Below are 12,017 nucleotides of genomic sequence, written 5' to 3'. Positions count from 1 at the left end.
CACTGACCGCCAGGGCAGGTAACTGGGGCGACAGCAGTCATGAGGCAGGAAAAATACCACTGGTTGAACTTAACAAATAGTAACGAACTGAACGCAATAAACAGTAATTAGAAGTCCAGGAAAGCTAATCAGATCCACCTTCCCCAAGCACTCCACTCGCTGCTCTTCACCTCGGCAACAATACGAGCAGCAACACGAACCCAAGTCACTGGAGAATAGCAAGATCTCACTTAAAACTTACAGGATCCGGTTTACAACGAGGTCGTGCACCCTCGTGACCACAGGACTTTGATCCGGCAGTTCATGCGCGCCGCCAGCGGTCCAGGCATGTTCGCGCACTGCACGGACCTGGCTCCTCCTGAGTCGCCAACCGAACTGCACAATGACACGACTCGGAAGTCACGACTTCGTCCCAAAGAAAGGGCCACAGTTACTACATATCGATAACTGCCGCTGCTGCCACTAGAGGACAGGCAACGCTTGCGAAACCAATTGTCGCCAGTCAACACGAGAAGGAGACAAACAACTGCCAACCAAAGGACACGGTCTGACCTCCAACAGAGGACAGAAACCTACAAACAGCACCAACGCGAACCGCAGCACGGCTCAACTTCATTTTTATGGATGACAATGCCTCAACATATGAATAGAGGAGCTCTTGGAACAAGAAGATATCCGGCTAATGGACTCGTTGCCCCCGACTTAAATTCCCTGTAGCAGGTGTTGGATGCTTTGGGGAGAATTACTGCAGCTCGTCCACATGCACCAACGACCACTGGGCAGTTGTCAACCATGATGGCACAGTAATGGAACGCTCAACCACGACTCTTTACCATCCTTGTGACCAGAATGGGAGCACAGTGCAGGGCAAGCATTACCATCCATGATGATCACAGCGCCTATTAAGTTCGCCTCATTGCTTACTTCTGTCAGTTACCTTCTGTACTGTACTGTAGCATCTCTTTCTGTGTATAGTCCAAGTTTCGTAGAGGTACATTATTTGGCAGTGAGACATAATGCGAAAGTTAATTTCCTTCTTAAGTTTCACGCGTCATGTCGAACACAATCTTTCACTGCAAGGCACACCTCCTTAACTAAGCGCTGTTCGTGTGGGGCGGGGGAATTTTGCGTGCTCTGATGAGGCTTGGGAGCTATGTCGGTGGTAGCATAGCTTTTGGCACGTCACCATTGCCGAGCAGACCAAATGTGTTCTGCAATCACCTTTCTCTTTCCTTTCCTTATCCGCAAGATATGATGTGTGAACTAAGTAACTCAGAGTCTCTTTTTGTCGTTAGTTGTTCCTTTCCTATCTTCCTGAATGTAGGGTAGGAAGAACTTTTTGGTGTGGTGAAGTCAATCTTACTAGGGGAACAGAACACTCATGGCAAGTCCCGGTCCTCCAGCTCGGCACCCATAGAAAAGCAAGCCCGTTAAAATATCCAGCAATATGGCTCGGTTTTAGGATGATTTTAATGGAATTCGACAGCGTGAATCAAGTGGATTTGCATTTAGGCATCCGGAATAAACAACAAGAAATATTGACGGATGCGAGGCAGCATAACGTCGATGTAGCTGTGCTTTCCGAAAGAAAGAAGAAAATTGCTAGCTGTGAATACCTGATGGAGTTCGCCCATCATTTTATTGGGGTGTACAAAAACGATAGGTCGAGAGCAACATTATCCAACAGTCTCAGTAAACGGTAGTCAAAACATGTGACATCGTGGGAAGCGGTTGAAGAAAGTTAATTAAGTTCAACCTGAGAGCTAGAGCCATGAGTATAGTGACAGTGGGAGAGGATATCCATACTCAAGGCTCGCCGTTGAAGGTGAAAGATGCTACAGATGCTTCCAGATATTACAGAAGCCGTTCCAGATGGCCATCAACGAACACTAGCAGGAGATTTTAATAGCTGTATAGCCAAAGAGAGGAACAGTGAAGCTACTGGGATATATGGGGAAGATGTTAAAAATGTGAATGTGGAAATTAAATATTTTCAACATTTCGCGGCTTTGAGGCTGTTGGTTACTAAAATTAAAAAGAAAAATTAATGGGGAAAGGTTGGTGGATTTATTGTAGGAGTATGAATAACGTTTTTTCCCCCTGATAATTTGATATACTAACCATGAGTGACTCGGCAGACGTCAGTACGGTAATCGAATGTCTCCTACGCGCTCCAGATTCACTTCACTCGCACTGGGACGTCCGCTTCTCTTTGCCGGGCACAAGCAACCCGTCGTAGCGAATTTGTTGTGCCAGTGGTAAATGGCCTTCCTTGTTGGTGGCTTGGTTCTAAACATCCGTTGAACAACTGTAGCACACTTGTTTTTATTGAACTCAGCACACAGAAAAACTCGCTCCGCACCTGAACTCTCCATGTTTGCGACTAGCGCTGATAATCGGCAAATTACCAAACTGCGTTATAGCGATATACATGAAAAAAAAAAATTTCAAGGTTTCTCTTCAAAATTACATATGGATAATTGAAAGCGTTCCCGGACTTTATGTACACCATGTATATTCATTCCTCACAAGTACATACATAAATGTACAGGGTATAGTTGTACAACAGGGATAAAATCAGTTACTGATTACGCAATCTGGAGGCAAAAGCCAGTTTAAAATGATCAAATGTGTGTGAATTCCTAGAGACCAAACTGCTAAGGTCACCGGTCGCTAGACTTACACACTACTTAACTAACGTAAACTAACTTATGCTAAGATCAACGCACACACACACTCATGCTCCAGGGAGCACTCGAACCTCCGGCGGGAGGGGCAGCGCAGTCCGTGACAGGACGCCAGTTTAAAAATTCAGGACTTTAGGGTCTACAGCCTTCCCTTATATGCTGACGTTGCTCTGCTACTGTTCTCCCTGTATTCGCCAGATTTTTTTTTTTTGACAGCCGCTATTGGTGTAAGGACTTAGTGCTATCTTCTCTCAAACTGTCCAAGCTGTACGTTATGACTTCAGGCCTGTTCAGCAAGTGGCGTCCGCTTCTGTTTACCACTATTCCTAAAAATAAAGGGATAAAATTCTACATTTCACCAGATGATGGTCACTTTCACAATACTGGCCTAATACTGGATTGGCAGACGAGGAAGACTCTTTTACGTTTTATTTTTGTCAGTAACTTGGATGTCTGATTGATTAATCTCATTGTGCGATAGTTTTCATATTTATCTGTCTTGGGTTACGTGCTGATGATATTCTTCTGAGTATTCGATGGTATATAGTCAGTCTCGTAGATTCTACATACTAACTTGAATAATCGTTTGGTTGCCACTTGCGCCAATGCTTTTAGAAATTAGGGAGGAATGTTATTTGATCTACTTCGTTTCAACGAAAATCATCCAAAGCTTTACAAAAATCTAATATCGGATCACTTACGTCTTACAACTACACATCCTACTTCCAGTCTATCACTGCGTTTTTCCTCCCTCGTAGAAGTCCTGAATGTACTTGTCGCGGCCTGGTGCTTCCGAGAAGTCACCGTTGTCAACGGTTATGGAGAGAGTAAAACAGTATTAGCACTTCTTTGAAAGGGAAAGGAAGGAATATTTGTGTTAAGCGTTCTGTCGATGTCTTTAGGGACGGAAAACAAATTCGGAAAGGAGAACGATAGTGAACAAAATCAGCCGCGTCCGTTTCAAAGGAATCATCCGACACATGCCTTACTCTGTATGGCTGAACTGGGAACTGAATTGTCGTTATTCCAAATTGGAGCCGAATATCTCACCACAGTGCCGTCTTATTCGATATATTTTTGATCGTCAACGCTTAACTAGCCCCGAATGGCCACCCGTCACACAGAGACCTGGCGGAGAACAAGCTCACCACCAGTGCCAATACTATTCTACTCAAAACCATCGCAGGCTAAAAGTCATTTCGGACACGTTAGTCTAAAACTGTTAAAATTCCAATTTGAAACAATATGTACGTTAAAACAACGAATTGAAATATACATGTTGTCTTCGTTGTATTTAGGCCCCTTTTCACCGCAGTAGCCGGCCGCTGTGACCGAGCAGTTCTAGGCGCTTCAGTCCGGAACCGCACTGCTGCTACGGTTGCAGGTTCGAATCCTGCCTCGGGCATGGATGTGTGTGATGCCCTTAGGTTCGTTAGGTTTAAGTAGTTCTAAGTTCTAGGAGACTGATGACCTCAGGTGTTAAGTCCCATAGTGCTCAGAGCCATTTGAACCTCTCCGCAGTAACGCATATAGAGGTTGTGTAGGTTATGTATTTATGTATGCATTAAACCGGGGACCTATAAACGACAGAGAGGCTTCGTCCCACCGTAGCCCTCACATCAGTGGTTCGCAACCCCCTCCTCCCCCGCAATAACAGGCCACAGCAGTCCACCCACCCCACTGCCGCCCCACACTGAATCCAGTGTTATTGTGCTGGTCGGCCTCCACAGGACCCAACGAGTGTAACCCCAAATGTGTGCGTGGTAGAGTAATTAAGATGTACGCATACGTGTAAATGGTGTTTGCGCAGCCATCGATGACACAGTGTAACTGAGGCGGAAGAAGGGAAACCAACCCGCATTTGACGAGGTAGGTGGAAAAGCGCCTTAAAAAACATCCACAGGCTGGCCGGCACACCGGACCTCGACGCTAATCCGCCGGGTGGATTCGTGCAGGGGACCTGCACGCCTTCCCGCTCGGGAAGCAGCGCGTTAGACCGCAGGGCTAGCCGGGCGGGATGTATAGGTTAATTGCCATCTTTAGCAACTGTAATCGAAGTCTCATTAAGACCAAACGCGTTTCGATTTATTTTAATACGTCTTCCGTGGTCACTGTAACAATATGGATTTTTCTGCTACAATTTTGTATGTTTTGATCATTAACAATTCGCGTGTTTTACTTATTGCTATTAACAGTTTTCAAACTGTCCTCAGAGGAAGTATCCTGGACCATATAGTGACTTTATTAATGCTACTCCCTCTGCTGTTACTTGACTTCAATCATTAGATATTGATCTATTAAATGTATCTGCCATTTTTTAACTTGCAATTGTATCAGTCGAAGTAGTCAATAATATTAAGTCAGTAATTTTTACAATTTAAAAATATGTATAAAGTTTGTGACAAAAAGTAAAACTAAAGTATATGTAAATATTTAACTAAATATACATGTAAAATTAAACTTCATGTACTTGTCAATGTTTGCTGTTGTCGCCATACGATAAATAAAAAATAAATAAATTAATTTTTTTCTTACGGTTTTTTTGTTGTTTGTTACATTCTTCTTCATCTCCCACACGTATGTGTTGACTATTTGCACACAGAACTTTCACTGCACTAAACACTTAACACATTTACGTTTCAGTATTGGGAAGTATCATTGTTCCCTTGCCATTTTGCGTTTTTTGTTTTTGCTATGGAATGCATTGAATGTGCGTGTGTGTGTGTGTGACAAGTAAACGGACCTAACACCTACTGGTTACTTTGTGTGTGTAAGTTATTGCTTTATTATGGTACAGTGGTGGATGATCTAGGATGGAGACACTACATAGTTTGTGATAATATTTTGTGGTGTCTATGGGGCTCGTTCTTTCTCAATAGTATGTTTTATTAGTTTAAAGAGCATCTTGTTGCTGAATTTTGTCTGGCCATTTATCACGTGTTTCTTCTCCATTTTTGGTTTTTGGATTTGGAAGTTTTCTTGTAGATGTAGGAGATTTTTCTCATTGCTGACGCTATTCTCATGTCCTTTTTTATTGTGGTAGGGTGGTGATTTTCTATTTGGAGGTGTTCTGCAAAAGTTGAATGGCTCGTGGCATATTTCCAGCTCTTTTGTATTCCTCTGATCCTATTTCAAAAGTTCTACCTGTCGGTCCTAGGTATAGAGCATCGCAGTTGTTACAGTGGAGTTGATAAGTGCCAGATTTTTGGTAGTTGACATTTGATCTTCCTTTTGTAGACACGCCTGTATAGGGCTGTTGCTTTGATATGTTATTTTTATTCTTTGTTTCCTAATAATGTTTCCAATTCTGTTCGTCAGGTTATTTCCGTGTGTGAGTGTATATCAGCTTGTCTGTTGAGTTTCTACATCTTTCTCTTGTTGTGTAGTTGTGGTGATGTTGGTGTGTGCGTTTGTGGTGGGTGACTTGGGTTCTCTGGATTTATGTGGTGTTTTGTTTTGTTTTATTTTTATGTTTTTCTGAATTTTTTTGTTCAGTTTTGTTACTAGGGATTCTTGGTATCCATTACTTTTTGCTACCTGAATAATTATGTCCAACTCCTTATTATTAGTTATGTCTGTTGAGGGATACTGTGTTTAATCTGCGGACCATATATCTGAGGACAGGTCCTTTTAGGATCTGTCGGTGATTAGATGATTGATGTAATATTGCGCATGTTGTGCTGTTTTTCTTGTAAATTTTGAATGAGTGTTGGTTATTTTTCTTTGTGATGGACATATCTAGGTAACTTATTTGGCCTGCTTGTTCTGTCTCTAAAGTGAACTTTATGATTTTGTGTACTATGTTGATCTCTACTCTCCACCAATACAGTATACTGTATTTTCCTGGTACTACTTTCTGGAAAATTCTTTCTCCTATTTTGTTCATGAAGATATTTCCTAACTTTCCTGAAACTGGGGATCCCAATGGCAATCCTTCTTGTAGGCAGATTTGTTTAGTGAATTCAAAGTAATTTTGGTGAGTAATGAGTAGTAGGAGTGCGCATCTGTCTGTTAAGTGTTCCTGTGGTAACTGATTGTAAGTATCTTAGTCTTATTCTATTGTCTTGATTATTTCTTTGATTGAAATTGTGGAGAACATGTTTTCTACATCAAATAAGATCCACATAGCTGTGTCTCGAATATATAAGTGTTTTACGTGGTTTATTAGCTTTTCTATGTTTTTCACTGCCCTATCGTTTTGTGTTTTGTGCTGTTGCGTGTCAGTACGTTTAGCATATGGCTGGTGAGGATGTATATGGATCTTTTTCTCACAATGGGCGTCACAGGAGTATTTTCTTTATGAAACTTTGGTTGGATCTGGAGTTTGGGGCATTATGTTTTATACGTGTCATACAAGCTGTTTATCTGTCATTTAGTGTGTGTTCAGCTGTCTTTAGTACTGATTTCGTTTTTGTGTGGATTCTATTTGTTGGGTATGACTTAAGTTATGTGATTTTATTTTGTGAATTCTTGTGGCTTGTTTGTCCACAAGAACAACTGTATTACCTTTGCGTGCTGTCATAACGATTATGTTGCTCACTGAGCAATCAGCTAGGTGGTTTATTATACCAAATGGATTGTCACTGAATTTTGACAGGACACAGTACATACAGTTTAGTGCCTCACAAAGAATACCTGATCCTATAAGCATAGTGTATTCAAACAATGAAATTAAAGCGGTAGACAGTGTCAAATTTTTAGGGCTAAAATTGACGACAAACTAAATTGGAGAACTCACACACTACACTTATGATACCCCTTAGTTCAGCTACATTAGCATTACGCATGATAGCAGAAATAGGTGATTTAAAAATGAAGAAATTAATTTATTCGGCCTACTTCCATTCATTAATGAGTTGTGGAGTCTTCTTTCGGGGAAACTCCTCTCACAAAGAGAACATTTTCAAAATTCATAAACGAGTCATTAGAATTATATCTGCTGTCAGTCCTAGATCACCATGCAGAGACCTCTTTAAGAAACATGGTATTCTAATTATTACTTCTCAGTACATATACTCACTGATGGCCTTTGTCATTTCCAACATGTCTCTTTTTATACAAAATAGTGCAAAGCATGATTATAATACCAAAACCAAAACAATCTGAATAAGGACTACAAAAGCTTAACATTAGAACAAAAAGGAGCCAAATACATAGGTACTCTTATATTGAATAACTTACCAGAGCATATCAAAGATCTTCTAAGTGATAAAGATCGGTGTCAGAGTGAATTAAAGAACTTCCTGTTGGCAAACTCCTTCCACTCGATCGCTGAATATCTTGACAAGGATTATAGCTCATTACTCTGTCTGCATTAGAATTGTACGATATACATGTATCTGAGTTAAAAAAAGACTTTGACTCTTTACACCTCTCAGAGACTCCTCTCCAAGTAATCTATGGAAAACGATAAATTTAATGTATCTAATGTGTTGGTTATCTCTGTATTGGTTTTAGCTTCTGCAGTTATCTCCCTTGTTGTGTTGTGTTCATGTCTTGTATCTATGATATTTTTAATTTCTTTGACTATTAATTATCTTGTTAGGCCTATGTTGGTTGTGCTTTTGTCTTTCCTCTGTTCTTGAGACAGTATGTTCTCAGATTTTGTGATCAGCTTTCCTATGAAATGTTCATATACTTTTGTGTTTACATTGCATTTTAAACCTTTCTGTAGTATCTGTGTTTGTTCGTCTTTAAGTCTGGTGACTGCGAGGTTTATGAGACGTGGGTAGAACTGATGTTAGTTAGTTAGTAAGTTAGTTACGTGTTCCGTAGATAAATAGCACGAAAAACCGTTATGATGTGGAACGTATCAAATGCACAAGAAATGCGCACAGGAAACAAGTTTTTTTTACATTATAGTGTTATACCTAAATATTTCTATTATCTATCCCATTCCCTTAAATGGCACAAAATGCATGTATTATATCTCCAGATCTATTTACTCATATTCAAGAATTCATCTATGGTTTAGAAGGAGTTGTCAAGGAGGTATGATTTCAATTTGTTTTTGCAACTATTACTGCTGTCTGTCAGACATTTTATTTCATCTATCAATTTATCAAAACGTTTAATAGCAGCGTATCTTACCCCTTTCTGTGCCAACGATAGATTAAGTAAAGGATAGTGTAGGTCTTTCTTTTTTTCTGGTATTGTAATCATGAGTGTCGCTGTTGATTTTAAACTAGTCCATGTTGTTGAGAAAAAATTTCATTACTGAGTAAATGTACTGTGAAGCAGTTGTAAGAAAAGAAGCACCTGCACTTCAGAATGAGAAATCTTCAACTAGAACATCAGTGACGTGACTAACAAAAAGAGATTGGCACTGTTGAAATAAGTCCAAACAACGCCAAACATCCTAGTGAGACCAACTATTAAACACATCCACAAGGACGGCACATATGGACTAATAAGATCACAAGTCGTAATGAGAAACAAACACGTAAACATACAAACAGTAATCAATGCAAAGAATAGCAAATATACGGAAGAAACCAGGGTTACCCGTAGCATACAAAGAAGAAACACATTCTAGTCACATTTACAAACACCAACAAAAAAACCAAACAAAGACCAAGGAGATGGTGTATACCAGTTAGAATATTAATATTGTAAATCAATATGTTTGCGAATGTCATATAGAAATTTCAAAACTGGATATAAAGAAAACATAAGAACTTGGCAGTACAAAAATAGTCATTCTACCTTTGCTGATCACCGCATAAAGTATGGTCATGAATTATCGAACATGAAATAGTAGGTATGAAAATTGTTAGTTTGGATAGAGACAACAGAAAACTCCCAACATTACAGAAAATCTTTCAAACACAAAAAGCCCTTTTAATAAACAAGAAAGAAAGAAATGATTAAATCAATATAAGTAACAACTCACTGATCATGTCAGCCACTAAGGCAATGACAAACAGAGATGCAGAAGATAACCAGGCCCCAAATAATAACTTAATTCCTTCCATCCAAAAAAAGACACACACACACACACACACACACACACACACACACACACACACACACAAGCGCGCGCTTGCCCAAACGCAACAAACAAATGAATATTAATGTACATACAGGCACCACAACAAAAATAAAATACGAAAACGCGCTGACATTTAGCAACACTATATACGATAAAAACACCAAAGCAAAACACAGTGAACGGTGAAAGTGAGAGGTTCAGTTGAAATGTGTCCAAAAAGCGCCGAAAATCGGACATCCTGCTGTGTGCAGACTAACTAAGTACATTCGCAGGACGGTACATTTGGACATACCGTAACTAGAAACAAACAGTAATTTAACCTCACGAAACATGTGGTACAGAAAGTTGTTTCTCGCCTAGCAACAGGAGAATAACAAAAAACTGCAACGTAGTAACATACTTCATTATTTTATAATGCAGTTATTAACACGTAAAACAAACACGTATTACAGGCTACTGAAGATGCTTCATAAACAGAAGCGAAACCAGTGTGGCACAATACAAACAGTCTTTCATTTATTTGCCTTAGACGAACCACGACTCCAAGAATAAAACATAAATTTTAACAGTTGTGAAGCACATGGTCTTTTCTTGCTGTTGCCACCTTATGATGTTGCTTTTGCTGCTACTGCAGCTCTTGCTGGTGCTACTGGAAGTCAAAGTCGCGCGGAGTGGCAGTGCGGTTTGAGGCGCCGTGTCATGGAGAGCGCGGCCCCTCCCGCCGGAGGTTCGAGTCCTCACTCTGGCATGGCTGTGTGTGTGTCGTTCTTAACATAAGTTAGTTTAAATAGTGTGTAAGTCTAGGGACCGATGACCTCAGCAGTTTGGTCCCTTAGGAATCCACATACACATTTTGAGGTGTCGGTGAGTAGTCCTCGTCTTCGAATCTGAGCATGTGAACGTAGAACAGAGTTGATTTAAATTCAAAGAAGTAGTATCGACGGCAATTATTACATACCAAATAAAGTAGCAAGAGATGGTACTGAACACCTGAGTACACAATAAAGGTCAGAACAGTGTTGCAGAAGCAACGAAAAATTCATGCCATTTTCAAAAGAACGCAAACCCGCCTAAATTGACGAAGTCTTACAGAAACTCTAGATTTAGCGTGATTTTCATTACGAGACGTGCATGTCACGTCGATTTGCAGTAGGATTTTGGAAAATGTACTGTATTCGAACATTATGAATTACCTGGAAGAAAACGATTTATTGACAAACAATCAACAAGGATTCAGAGAATATCGTTCTTGTAAAATACAACTAGCTCTTTGCTGTGCTGTTGAGTGCTGTTGACAGGGGAGCTCAAATTGATTCCACATTTTTAGTTTTCCAGAAGGCTTTTGACACCGATCCTGACAAAAGACTCAAATTGCGTGCCTGTGAAGTATCACCTCACTTGTGCGACTGGTTTCGTGATTTCCTATCAGAAAGGTCACAGTTCGTAGTAACTGACGGAAGGGCGTCGAGTAAAACAGAAGTGATAAATGGCCTCCGCCAAGGAAGTACTTAGGCCTTCTGCAGTTCCTGGTCTACGTAAACGATTTAGGAGACAATCTGAGCAGAACTCTAAGATCGTTTGCAGCTGATGCTGTCATTTACCTTGTTGTAAAGTCATTAGATGATCAAAATCAACTCCCAAATGATTAAGACAAAATATATGTACGGTGCGTAAAGTGGCAATTGACTCTAAATGATGACACGTGTGAAGTCATCAACATGACAAGTAAAAGGAAGCGGTCGCGTTTCGGTTACACGACAAATCACACAAATCTAAAGGCTGTAAATTCAGTTGAATACTTAGGGATTACAATTACGAATAACCTAAATTGGAACGATCACATACACAATGGAAAGTTAACCAGAGACTGAGATCTATCGGTAGAACACTTGGAAACAGAAACAGGTCTACTAAAGAGATTTCTTGCACTATGCTTGTCAGCCCTCTTCTGGAATATTGCTCTGCGGTGTGGGATCTGCATCAGATAGGACTGACGGAGAACATCGAAAATGTCCAAAGAAGGGCAGCGCGTTTTTTATTAGCGCGAAATAGGCGAGAGAGTACTACGGATATGATACTCGGATTAGTGCGGCAATCACTAAAACAAAGGCGTTTTTTCGTTGCGGCAGGATCTTCTCATGAAATTCTCTCTTCAAAGTGTGAAAATACAGGGTGTTTCAAAAATGACCGGTATATTTGAAACGGCAATAAAAACTAAACGAGCAGCGATAGGAATACACCGTTTGTTGCAATATGCTTGGGACAACAGTACATTTTCAGGCGGACGAACTTTCGAAATTACAGTAGTTACAATTTTCAACAACAGATGGCGCTGCAAG

The sequence above is a fragment of the Schistocerca cancellata genome, chromosome 2, assembly GCF_023864275.1.
Source record: "Schistocerca cancellata isolate TAMUIC-IGC-003103 chromosome 2, iqSchCanc2.1, whole genome shotgun sequence".
Lineage (NCBI taxonomy): Eukaryota > Metazoa > Arthropoda > Insecta > Orthoptera > Acrididae > Schistocerca > Schistocerca cancellata.
This window is presented reverse-complemented; position numbering follows the sequence as displayed.